The sequence below is a fragment of the Balaenoptera borealis genome (genome assembly GCF_965194805.1).
Source record: "Balaenoptera borealis genome assembly, chromosome: 5".
Taxonomy (NCBI): domain Eukaryota; kingdom Metazoa; phylum Chordata; class Mammalia; order Artiodactyla; family Balaenopteridae; genus Balaenoptera; species Balaenoptera borealis.
In genome coordinates this window covers 79,993,249-80,006,354 of record NC_138862.1, presented here as the reverse complement: position 1 = coordinate 80,006,354, position 13,106 = coordinate 79,993,249, and the positions used below count along the sequence as shown (strand labels likewise).

At 39.2% G+C, this 13,106-nt stretch overlaps 1 long non-coding RNA gene across 1 annotated transcript; it reads left to right on the top strand.

Moving 5' to 3' along the window:
* Positions 1-1,171: 1,171 nt before the first annotated feature.
* Positions 1,172-4,996, top strand: LOC309629412. The gene is made up of 2 exons (XR_014245066.1): positions 1,172-1,260; positions 2,186-4,996. It is a non-coding gene; the product is annotated as an uncharacterized lncRNA (long non-coding RNA).
* The last annotated feature ends 8,110 nt before the right edge of the window (positions 4,997-13,106 follow it).

Below are 13,106 nucleotides of genomic sequence, written 5' to 3'. Positions count from 1 at the left end.
ATAGATTGACTAGGGGACCCATGTCAGATCCATAAGTCAAATGATTCCATGTCACATCTCCAACTAAGGTTATTCTGAGGGAAGGGTCGGGATTCTATGCCCCAGAGTGTCCATGAGGTACCCACACTGCTGTTCTCATTTAGCTAATTTTTTGGATTTGTGGAATCTTTACCTGGATCTAACTTAATAAATCTTCACGAAATGGACAAGCGGTTTTGAAAGATTCCTGCAAAGAACTCATGGATTGAGAATGACTCTTGTAACAAATACAAGCAAACAACAAGAAAATGGCAGAGCTGATTTTTCTCCTATTCTTGGCTTGCCACTGGCCACATTTCAGGGGTTAAAGCCAACGATGAGCTAATCACATATAACAAGCGGTAGGCAAATCAATCAATCAATCAATCAAATACCCTTAAAATTATCAGGAAGAATGCTTGAAATATGGGTTTACATTCCTGTGATTAATGATGAACCCCACCTACAGTGTTGATTATGTCTTGGGATGGTAGAAAAGACAGTATGATGTTATGAAGATTAACACATATTTTAAAGCGTTCTTTAATTCTTATGTATCTCTCCTTTTATCATTTCTATTTTTGCTTTATTTTTATAATGTGCATAATACATTGGCATGGTTTGACGCACATGCATACACACATATTATAAATCAATATGGGCACACAAGTTATAAATCTTTTTAACTGGTGAGGCCCCATGCTCAGCCGAGTTTGGAGACTGCTGACTGGGGCCAAGAGAAATCATTCTTGGAGGTCCTTCAACAATGGGAGGCATGAGGAGAGCTGTGTTTGTGGTGATAAACGTGATCACGTATTCTCAAGGGAAAAATAGTGTTGCACAAGGAATCAGAGAGGTGGAGTCTGAAAGAGAGTCATTAAACTTGGCTCTTCCTCTTTCAGAGATGTTGTTCTCTCTTCCTTACGAAGGTAAACCACGGGCCTCCTCCATCTGGCAGCAGGAGCTCTGTAGGACATGTTCCCAGAGCCAGGCTTTCTCTGGCTGCCTGCACAGGAAGAAGATTGCATAGAACATCCTTCAGCTAATTTCCTCTCTTCTGCAGTTCTAGCTTTATGAGAAACCAATCCTGAAACAGTCCTCAGCTTTGACTCACAGCAGAGGTGACCGAGATTATCGTTGTGACATGGGAGCTCCAGGCTTTCCTGCCTGAAAGAGGCAGAATTTCAGAACGGTCAGAGGCATGGGCTCTGCAGTTAGACAATCTACATCCAGTTCTACCAGGTATTCCTGGACTCACCTTAGCCAGTTCCTTACTTTCTTTATGCCATGGTTTCCTCACCTATAAGTTGAGGTTAACCATCATACCTGTGTGGTAGTGGTGAGGAGTAAATAAGACAATGGGTGTGAAAGACAGAGTGTGATTTTCAGCATAGAATAAATTCCCAAGGAATGTGAGTTCTTCTCATTACAAAGGAATGAACTGGAGCATGGTCTGAAGGACCCTGGGGAAGAAATGAGGAAGGAGGCTTCCAGGAATACAGATCCTTTAATCTCCTTAAAGCAACATCCAAACAAAAGTATAAATCTCTATGGAAGCCAGCACACTCAAGGCTGCCAGTTGGGGGTGGCGGGCAGGGCTAAGATGGTTGCCTCTGAGTCACCCTCTCTCCTTGACTCATCTGTCACCTCTGTCATCTCTGGCTATTGCCACAGTTTCTTGTGAGAAATTATGAAATCAATGGCCTGTGCAGTAATGCCTGGGTGACTAGGTGAATCCTGGGCATGTGGCCAACGCTCCATGCGCTTTAAATATCCTTAGGTTTAGTGAACTCCACATGATTTAATTTCCTTAAAGAAAAAAAAAAAGTGCTGATAATCATGCTCAGGAGGACTTACAGATGCAAAGTTAACATTCTGAGGCCTTCCGGGGTGAGATTTACGCAAAGCAAAAAGATGTGGTGGGTGACAGGAGTGAACCATGCTCATTCATAGCCAGTCTCTCTGTTTCCAGATGTAAGCCAGTGCCTGGAGGACAAGAGCAGGTAATCGTGGTGCTAATTAAGTCATCACACCAGTAGCTTTGCTCATGTGTACTGGGATAGAGAATTTCCAAAGTGCTTTCGTATGTGATGATGATGATAATAATTAAAATAAGTTCTTTCACTTGGCCCTTTATCTCCTCCTTTCTCTTTCAATCACCCAACAGTTCATGTGGAAGTATCATGATCCTCATTTTACTTGTGACAAAACTGAGGCCCAGAGAGACTTTGAGGAACCTGATCCCAATCACACAGCTGGAAAGAAGGAGAGTCAGGTGAAAACCCAGGTCTTCTGGCTAAAAGCAGGGTCTTCTTTCCACTCTATTTTGTTCATGTGATCTTCATAAAACACTCCAGATCCCTTTGGTCTGGAGGGAAGTTTCCTTTTCTGTTACTCCTTTTGTCTTTCCCCGGCAGATCTGGCCATTGCATGACCATTGATTTGTCAGTTTCTCTGTGATAGTGTGCATTACACCATATGCTGATGATCACCTTATGAGTGTCTCTCCTATGGGATTGTGATATCCTGAAGAACTGGGATACTATCTAACTCATCTGTGTATGCCCAGCACCTAGCCCAGAGCCTGCTATGTGGTCGATGCTTATTGACTGAATGATGAATAAATTAATGCCTCCAAACTAAATGTCCTTTGTACTCCTTTCTGCCTCTTCTAATTTTATCTGTCCTTCTAGCCCCAGCTTAGGGCCCACAATGTTGTCCATCTCTTCTGAACCTCTATAGAACCATAGGCTCTCAGCCATATCCTTAGAGCATATATATCTTATCTCTTCAAAGGGTTCTTGAGGGTAGAGATTAAATCTGAGTGTCCAAAGAGTCCCTCGTGAGATCTAGGCCAATTCTAGGTAGAGTGGGTACATGGTGAGTACTCAGGCCCATGTTCACATGGTTGCCTGCACTTTGGCAAGAGCTGGTGGAACAGGTTGGTGACAGAGCCTAAGCAGAGACTTAATTGGTAAGAGGCAGAAAAGCAGATGGCCAAGAGCCCAGCCTTTACCTGGCTTATCAGCATACCCCTTTCACAATCACTGAAACTGTGTCTCATGGACACTTTTATAGATGGGTAATTCCTTGAAACCAGACAATAGATCTGTGAAGAGATCAAGCTTCAGGGGGAAAAATTATCACTGCAACTTATTTGTGTAGAAATATGTGAACCAGAGATTCATTGTCAGAAAGGAACAAATATGAGGGACTCTGTGAACCAGTTGGATGTGAAAAGGAACAGACCAGGAAACTGGGACACTGAGCTAGTTCATTAGTGACTTGGTGAACTAGTGAGGTAGTTTGCTTAAATGAGGGAGGAAGACTCTGATTAAAAATAAATACATTAAAGGAGGTAACAACCAACAATTTTATCAAGGTCTCATCTCTTTTGGCCCAATAGTTCCACTATTGGAGATTTATTCTAAGAAAATAATCCAAGCCTAGGAAAAGGGATGGCAGGAAAGTGCCCAAAGAGGTATTATTGGTAACAGAAGTGAATTGGAGATAACATCAATGTCCCAGGATAATTTCGAAATGCTGATATAAATGACAATATATTCACTAAAGTTATATTTTGAAGCCATTCAAATGGGTCATTATAAAGACCACATTGGAATCGCTCGTTGTGTGGTGCCTATGACAAAGATTAGAATGCAAAATTATATTTGTGCTGCATGTCCAACACTGTGAGAAAATATGATTTTTTGGAAAAGACAGGAAAGAATGGAAATAGATGATTTATAAAGATAGTAAGCTTGTGGGTGGCTTTTTATTTCCATAATCATGGTATTATGTATTTGTATAATATAAAAAAAAGTATGTTCATCAGATACTTAAAAGAAAAAGAAAAACACCTTAACATGAGGTATGCTGCACCCAGTAACCATTTCGGAGAGGTTAAACATGAGACATGATCTTTTCCGAACCCTCATCTTCAAACACAGGTCCAGCTTAGATTTCTTTCACTGGTGACAAGTTTGAAATTGTGTACTTGAAAGTCAGAAAGACTTTGGACCCATAGCTATCGATATGGATGCACATATGGGTATGGATATAATTCCCCTGGATAGACCACATGAGTTCTCTCATGTAACAAATGCCTCATGCAAAGTGATGCCTGTATATGAAGAGTGGAAAGATTATGAATGTGTGGATTTCAATGCCCTTCAAAATGCATGAGAGCTTAAAAATTAAGGGAGACCATGTTTAAGGGATCCAAGCGAGGCTCATCTTCCAGTAACAAATTTAAACTATGAACCATATATAGCACAGAGAGTGCTTTGGTTTTGGGGTAGAATCCCAGTTTATAAACTTTTTTTCTTATCATCCATGTTAGAGTCATTATAGACTTGCCTTTGGCAATCATTTTTTTTTTGAACCACTTTATTGAGATATTATTGACTTATAAAAAGTTACACGTATTTAATGTATACAATTTAATGAGTTTGAAGATAAGTATCCATCCATGAAAACATCACTACACTCCATGTCAAAAACATATCCATTCCCTCCAAAAGTTTCTTTTCCTATTCTTATTTATTATTATTATTGTTATGGTGATTGTTATTATTATTATATGTGTGATAAGAACACTTAACATAATATCTACACTCCTTGCAAAATTTTAAAAATACAATACAGTATTTTTAACTATAGCCACTATGCTGTACAGTAGATGTCTAGGACTTATTCATCTTATATAACTGAAACTTTGTTCCCTTTGACTTATACCTCCCCCTTTCTCCTGCTCCTCTACCCCTGGCAACCACCATTCTACTCTCTGCTTCTATGAGTTTTACTATTTTATATTCCTCATGTAAGTGGTATTATGTCAAAATGGATTAAAAACTTAAACATAAAATCTGAAACCATAAAACTCCTAGAAGAAAATATAGGAAGAAAGCTTCCTGACATTGGCTTTAGCAGTGATTTCTTGGATATGACATCAAAGGAGCAGGCAACAAAAGGAAAATAGACAAGTGGGATTACATCAAACTAAAAAGCTTCTGCACCGTGAAGGAAACAATCAACAAAATGAAAAGGCAACTAACAGAATGGGAGAAATTGTTGCAAACCACGTATCTGTTAAAGGGCTATTATCCAAAATACATAAGAAACTCCTACAACTCAATAGCAAACAACAATTAATCCAATTTGAAAATGGGCAAAGGAACTGAATAGACATTTCATCAAAGAAGACATACAAAAGGCAATTGTTTAAATAAATGCCAAAAGCTGAAAATCCTTTTTATTTTTTTACTTAAATCAAAACCTGAACTTTATAACAAGGGATGTAAAACCAAGGAAATTAATTTTGATTTCTTTATTTTCCTATCTGGCATAGTTCAATGACATATATAATAATTGTTAGTTGTTCATGACTTTTGCCCTTGAAGCCATCTAGTTGTACTGGATGATATTTGCTTTATAAAATTTTATATATATATATATTTGCACTTTACTACCCATTTAATTAATAGTCTCATTTTGAAATCGCCATACTAAATAATGAAAATTCCTCTTGTTACTATTTAATCTGTCTTCTATGTTTGAGACATCCCAGTTCCTCATTCCTAATAATTTTTACTAGATCTACAAATTTTCCTGGAAAGATTGATCCATTTGTACCATGAAAAGCACCATCATGTTTGGCTAAGTACTGGCTAAATAATATTAATCTAAAAACTTTATACTAATATTCAAAGCAAATGTTAGCTTTGCTTTGTCTCTGTTGTATTTTATCAACTGCTGTTTTTTTCCAGCTTTTTAACTTTTCAGTCCACCACCTACTCTTAAGTAGGCTTTTCTGTGTACAAGTCAATTTGTTCACTTTCATTATTTCTATTTTAAAGAATTAGGCAGACCACCTCTTTATTTCTTTCTCTCCTCAAACTTTCATCTTTTCTTAGGTCCTCCTGTGCTTTTTCTATTTCTATTATCTAGACAGGTTCTCATTTTTAATGATCTAAAAACGTGCTGTTCAATATAATTGCCACTAGCCACATGTGGATATTTAAAATTTAAATCAGTTAAAATTGAATAGAAATTAAAATTAAAGTAAAAGTTCCTCAGTTGCAGTAGCCACATGTCACATACTCAGTAGGCACGTGTGTCTAGTGACTACCATTTTGGCAGCACAGATGTAGACCATTTTCATCATAGCAGGAAGTCCTACTGGACAACACTGATCTAAAGGATTACAGAACAAATTGTTAATTGTATTCAAAGTGTATAACATTTGAATATAATTTCATGAAAAATGTACATGAAAGTAAATGTAATACATTTAAAAATTAAAAGTACTTCCCATATACATTTTCAAAAACATCTTAAATATCAAAAATTATTAATTCCAGTTAAAAAGTAAACTACAAATAAGTTATAATTAATAGATATTAACATTGTAAATAAAAATTACTTAAGTAAAGCTAATTTTAAAGTTTAATTTTTTAATTTAATCAAATTTTATTTATTTCTGTAAAAAATTAAACTACTGAAAATGCCAGCTTTTAATGCCCGCTTAGTTGCAAATGTTATGAATCTATATCACACTTGTCAGAGAGATTATGTTTCAACCTACATAAACACAAATTTGAGAGTAATATGAATTGTTTATTTTGCAATATATTCCTCAACTGCCATGTAAAACTGCTGGAAACTCATGCTAATTCAGAACTACCAGAGTCATGAATTAGAGCATAAAGAGAAACAGGAAAACGGACACTCAGCACCACTTTTCTATTAAGGGTCTATTATGTTTATGCCATCTGAGAGGAGGGATGTGACAAGTTAATTAATTGTTTAATTTCTCTTACCTAAGTGCTTTAACCATTCAAATCCTCCCTGTTCTCCAAAGCAGTATAGGGCAAAAGATCTGAAGATCTGGGGACCTGACTGACGTTTGTCACAAGAACTGATGTATTTGGTTATGGTTCTTGCTGTGTCAGCTCTGAGTACCAGATTCTGAATGACAGAAGAGCCCATGCCGCCTGTTTCAGATTTATTTGTTTTCATGTTTGTGATATGCCATGGTATCTTCCTCAAAGGTGAACCTGGGGCCTCCTTGCCTGGGTCTCAGGGCAGTAAGAGTCACATGGATGTGATAAGTAACATGGCTAAGGGACTGATAGCCGAGTTGGACAGACCAACAGCAGATACAGTTGATGGAGCACTTCCATGTACTACACATCAGGCCCTCTTCAAGGGAACCCAACAAGGAAGGCATTACTGTCCGTCAAGCCCATCTCATAAAGGGCAAACTGAGTCTTTAGAAGAGCGAAACAACTTGCTCAAGACAACAGAGTTGATAAGAGGCAGAGTCACGTTTTAAAACCAGGGCTTGTCTGAAGCCAAAGCTCTTAGCCTAACCACTCCACATCTTACCCAAGACTGACGGTTGCATCTCCAGCTCCCTGGAGTCAGTCATCTGAAGGGAGGCTCTTTCTGGGGAGGGGCTGGTGCTGAAAGCTGTCTTTTTGCTGGCTGAGGACAGTAGGGCTGAATATAGATGAGATGAACCCTGAGAGTGTGGATCCCCAGCAGGAAGACGACTGGGGAAGAGAGGTGCTGCCACTGCCACATGGATCTACTCGCATCTCTCCCTTGCTCCAAAACCTCTTTTGGTGCCTTGGTGCCTTCAGGACAGGCCACACTCCTCAGCAAGATATTTAAAAAAAAAAAAAAATCCAATCTTGCCCCAACCAACTTATTCAGCAACACCTCCCCCATTCCCACCTCTCCCCAGCACAGCCCCGATTTTAGTCTCCATGAACCCCATATTCTCAGAAAACAATCTGCTCTCTCAGCCTTCCCACCTGTGAATACACTGCCCCTTTGGCTAGAACACCCTGTTTCCTCCCACCTGTCTGGAGAAGCCTTACTCATCCTTCAGGTTATAAATCAAGTGTCACCTCCTGGGTCATTGGCTCCTAGACCCCCAGAGGGAGTTGGTCACATACTCCCCTGAGGCTTCTAGAACTTTATTCAGACCTAAGTTAGAGTCCCATCATCACAGCAGCCTGTGATGCTTGCCTGTATGTCCAGATTTCTCACTAGACGGTGAGATCCTGCAGAACAGAAGCCATTTTCTATTCATCTCTGCGTCCTCCCCGCCCCATCCCCTTGCTCCAAGCACAATCCCTAGAATATAGCAGGCTCTTACCAAGTGTTGAGTGTTGAATGAATGCACCTTCAAGGGAAGGTGACCTCAGGGGCTTGGTTTCCTGGGCGGAGACTTTGCCTGCTGCACCCACAGGCCCCTTTGAACAATGTCCCATCCAAGGCACTGAGTCACTACTGGGGCCGTTGCAGCAGCAGGAGCCTAGGGTGCAGCTGATAGGAAAACAAACAGAAAAGGCAAAACAGGGGTGTGTTGAAATCTTGACAAAGGTCTATTCCTTGGTGTTCAAACTTGCCACACCTTCTAAGTCAGGTGGGTTCTTAGTCCAGTGCTCTGAGAGGATCCACTGTAGGTACAAAGGCTATGGGATCATGGCCCAGGAGCAGGGAAGAGACCAGGGGATGTGAAATTGTCTTCCTTGTTTAGCTTTTCTCTTAGTGTGCGTGTTTGTCTTTCTAGACAGAAGAAACCCTTCCCCTGCTTGAATTACCCAATGGCTTTGACACCTTGGGCTGTTGCATCACCACAACTGTTTTGTCAAGGATACTGCACTGGGGTGGATCTAGGCTTAGGGAGAGGCAACTGACAGGAAACAAGTTCTGACAGCCAAGGAAATGTTGGGCAGAGGAAGAGATCTAGGGGAGGGAGGGAGGGTGGTGAAAAGAAGAAAAAAGAAATGGTTGGGACGGTGGTAAGAGGAGATCTTGGGAAAGGTGGCAGCTAGGTTAACAAAACTGGATGGCTCTGTCTGGAAGATTTCCCAGATGAGGCTTCAGGAAGGTTGTGCACAAGCAGGCAAACCTGTCTGCTACAGGTCCCCAAAAGGAACACAATTAGCTCAGGTTGCCATCTTGGGATTACATCTGGCTGAGGTGTTTTCTTCACTCTGGATCTCAATTTCTCTCCTCAGAAACAAGGCCAGATTTGGAATCTTTCCCACAAACCCCCAGATGCTCCTTTCTGAAATACTCTTTTTTTTTTTTAACATCTTTATTGGAGTATAATTGCTTTACAATGCTGTGTTAGTTTCTGCTGTATAATACAGTGAATCAGCTATATGTATACATATATCCCCATATCCCCTCCCTCTTGTGTCTCCCTCCCATGCTCCCTATCCCACCCCTCTAGGTGGTCACAAAACACCCAGCTGATCTCCCTGTGCTATGCAGCTGCTTCCCACTAGCTATCTATTTTACATTTGGTAGTGTATATTTGTCCATGCCATGTCTCACTTCATCTCAGCTTACCATTCCCCCTCCCCGTGTCCTCAAGTCCATTCTCTACGTCTGTGTCTTTATTCCTGTCCCGCCCCTAGGTTTGTCAGAACCATTTTTTTTTTTTTTTTTTTTTTAGATTCCATATATATGTGTTAGCATACGGTATTTGTTTTTCTCTTTCTGACTTACTTCACTCTGTATGGCAGACTCTAGGTCCATCCACCTCACTACAAATAACTCAATTTCATTTCTTTCTATGGCTGAGTAATATTCCATTGTATATATGTGCCACATCTTCTTTATCCATTCATCTGTCGATGGACACTTAGGTTGCTTCCATGTCCTGGCTATTGTAAATAGTGCTGCAGTGAACATTGTGGTACATGACTCTTTTTGAATTATGGTTTTCTCAGGATATACGCCCAGTAGTGGGATTGCTGGGTTGTATGGTAGTTCTATTTTTAGTTTTTTAAGGAACCTCCATACTGCCCTCCATAGTGACTGTATCAATCTACATTCCCACCAACAGTGCGTGAAGGTTCCCTTTTCTCCACACCCTCTCCAGCATTTATTGTTTGTAGATTTTTTGATGATGGCTATTCTGACCGGTGTGAGGTGATACCTCATTGTAGTTTTGATCTGCATTTCTCTAATGATTAGTTCTGTTGAGCATCCTTTCATGTGTTTGTTGGCAATCTGTATATCTTCTTTGGAGAAATGCCTATTTAGGTCTTCTGCCCATTTTTGGATTAGGTTGTTTGTTTTTTTGATATTGAGCTGCATGAGCTGCTTGTATATTTTGGAGATTAATCCTTTGTTAGTTGCTTCATTTGCAAATATTTTCTCCCATTCTGAGGGTTGTCTTTTTGTCTTGTTTATGGTTTCCTTGCTGTGCAAAAGCTTTTAAGTTTGATTAGGTCCCATTTGTTTATTTTTGTTCTTATTTCCATTTCTCTAGGTGCTGTGATTTATATCATAGAGTGTTCTGCCTATGTTTTCCTTTAAGAGTTTTATAGTGTCTGGCCTTACATTTAGGTCTTTAATCCATTTTGAGTTTATTTTTGTATACCGAGTTAGGGAGTGTTCTAATTTCATTCTTTTCCATGTAGCTGTCCAGTTTTCCCAGCACCACTTATTGAAGAGGCTGTCTTTTCTCCATTGTATATTCTTATCTCCTTTATCAAAGACAAGGTGACCATATGTGTGTGGGTTTATCTCTGGGTTTTCTATCCTGTTCCATTGATCTATATTTCTATTTTTGTGCCAGTAACATACTGTCTTGATTACTGTAGCTTTGTAGTATAGTCTGAAGTCAGGGAACCTGATTCCTCCAGTTCCGTTTTTCTTTCTCAAGATTGTTTTGGCTATTTGGGTCTTTTGTGTTTCCATAGAAATTGCAAAATTCTTTGTTCTAGTTCTGTGAAAAATGCCATTGGTAGTTTGATAGGGATTACCTTGAATCTGTAGATTGCTTTGGGTAGTATAGTCATTTTCACAATGTTGATTCTTCCAATCCAAGGACATGGTATATCTCTCCAGCTATTGGTATCATCTTTAATTTCTTTCATCAGTGTCCTATAGTTTTCTGCATACAGGTCTTTTGTCTCCTTAGGTAGGTTTATTCCTAGGTATTTTATTCTTTTTGTTGCAATGGTAAATGGGAGTGTTTCCTTAATTTCTCTTTCAGATTTTTCATCATTAGTGTATAGGAATGCAAGAGAATTCTGTGCATTAATTTTGTATCCTGCTACTTTACCAAATTCATTGATTAGCTCTAGTAGTTTTCTGGTAGCATCTTTAGGATTCTCTGTGTATAGTAAGTATCATGTCATCTGCACACAGTGACAGTTTTAATTCTTCTTTTCTGATTTGTATTCCTTTTATTTCTTTTTCTTCTCTGATTGCTATGGCTAAAGCTTCCAAAACTATGTTGAATAATAGCAGTGAGAGTGGGCAATCTTGTCTTGTTCCTGATCTTAGAGGAAATGGATTCAGTTTTTCACCACTGAGAACAATGTTGGCTGTGGGTTTGTCATATATGGCCTTCATTATGTTGAGGTAGGTTCCCTCTATGCCTACTTTCTGGAGAGTTTTTATCATAAATGGGTGTTGAATTTTGTCAAAAGCTTTTTCTGCATCTATTGAGATTATCATGTTTTTTATCCTTCAGTTTGTTAATATGGTGTATCGCAGTGATTGATTCACATATATTGAAGAATCCTTGCATTCCTGGGATAAACCCCACGTGATCATGGTGTATGATCCTTTTAATGTGCTGTCTTACTGAAATACTCTTGAGACAAAAATGGAAGAAATCATCAAAACCATCATAAAGCCCTTCATAAATATTCAAACAATTAGTACGGGAGATTCTGGAAACAAACATGGTCAAACAAAGTGTTTGTCACAACTGTGAAACACAGCCCCAGCAAAGGACAGCCCTAGCACATTTAATCTGGCCTCTAGGTACTGTATGGAGGAACCAAAGAAGTAGATGTAGGGAAACCAAAAGCTTGAAGATCTTGAAACGTGAGGATGAAGAATTGAACATTTAGTTGTATGAGCCTGGGGTGGGGCTCGGGAGACCTGGGTTTTAGACCAGCTCGGCTTATCGCTTTACAGATGTGAACCTAGATTTCTCAACTGTATGATAAAAGGGTGAATCTTTGTGGGGCTCGTGTTCCTCGGGGTGGGTGTGCGAGGCTATGCAGTCAGATGCTGGAGGCCACTGTCAAGTACAATTCATCTTCCTGGAACATCAATTTTACCTGATGGCAAACATTTTATTTTATTATTTTTTTTAAGTTTTATTGCAGTATAGTTGTTTTACAATGTTGTGTTAGTTTCTACTGTAAAACAAAGTGAATCAGCTATACATATACATATATCCCCTCTTTTTTGGATTTCCTTCCCATTTAGGTCACCACAGAACATTGAGTAGGGTTCCCTGTGCTATACAGTATGTTCTCATTAGTTATCTATTTTATACATAGTATCAATAGTGTATATATGTCAATCCCAATCTTCCAATTCATCCCACCCCCCGTTTCGCCCTTGGTATCCATATCTTGTTCTCTATGTCTGTGTCTCTATTTCTGCTTTGCAAATAAAATAATCTGTCCCATTTTTCTAGATTCCACATATATGCGTTAATGTATGATATTTGTTTTTCTCTTTCTGACTTACTTCACTCCATATGACAGTCTCTAGGTCCATCCACTGATGGCAAACATTATTTTTTACTCAAAAATTAATTCACTTGGTCAACAAATGCTTATCAAGTTTTGGCTACATGCCAGGTACTGTTTTAAACACTATTTCAGTATCAAAGTAAACATGGATATATTATGGAATAATGTGCATAATTTACATGATCTAAGGTGAACAATGGTCCCCAAAATTATTTTTCACATACAGGGGCACTTCTGGCTGTGTCCATTCGCTCTCAGCTCCAACCAAATAATGCATATTTGTTCTCCTTTGCCCCTGGGCACACACCAGTGGATAGGCAGGCCAGTAGTCTTAGGTCCCTTTTCAATAGATACAGCCTATACTGTCATGACCACCAGAAATTAAGCAAATCCTTGTTGTTGACACCAGGTTTGATATGCATATCTACCAGATGAAAGTAAGATAAGGGAACTAACTTTCAATAAGCACCACTACCTACCTAACAGGTGATAAGTGTATCAGCCTTTTTAAAACAATTTCACTTGATCTCCACAACCATCCATCTGCAAAATCGG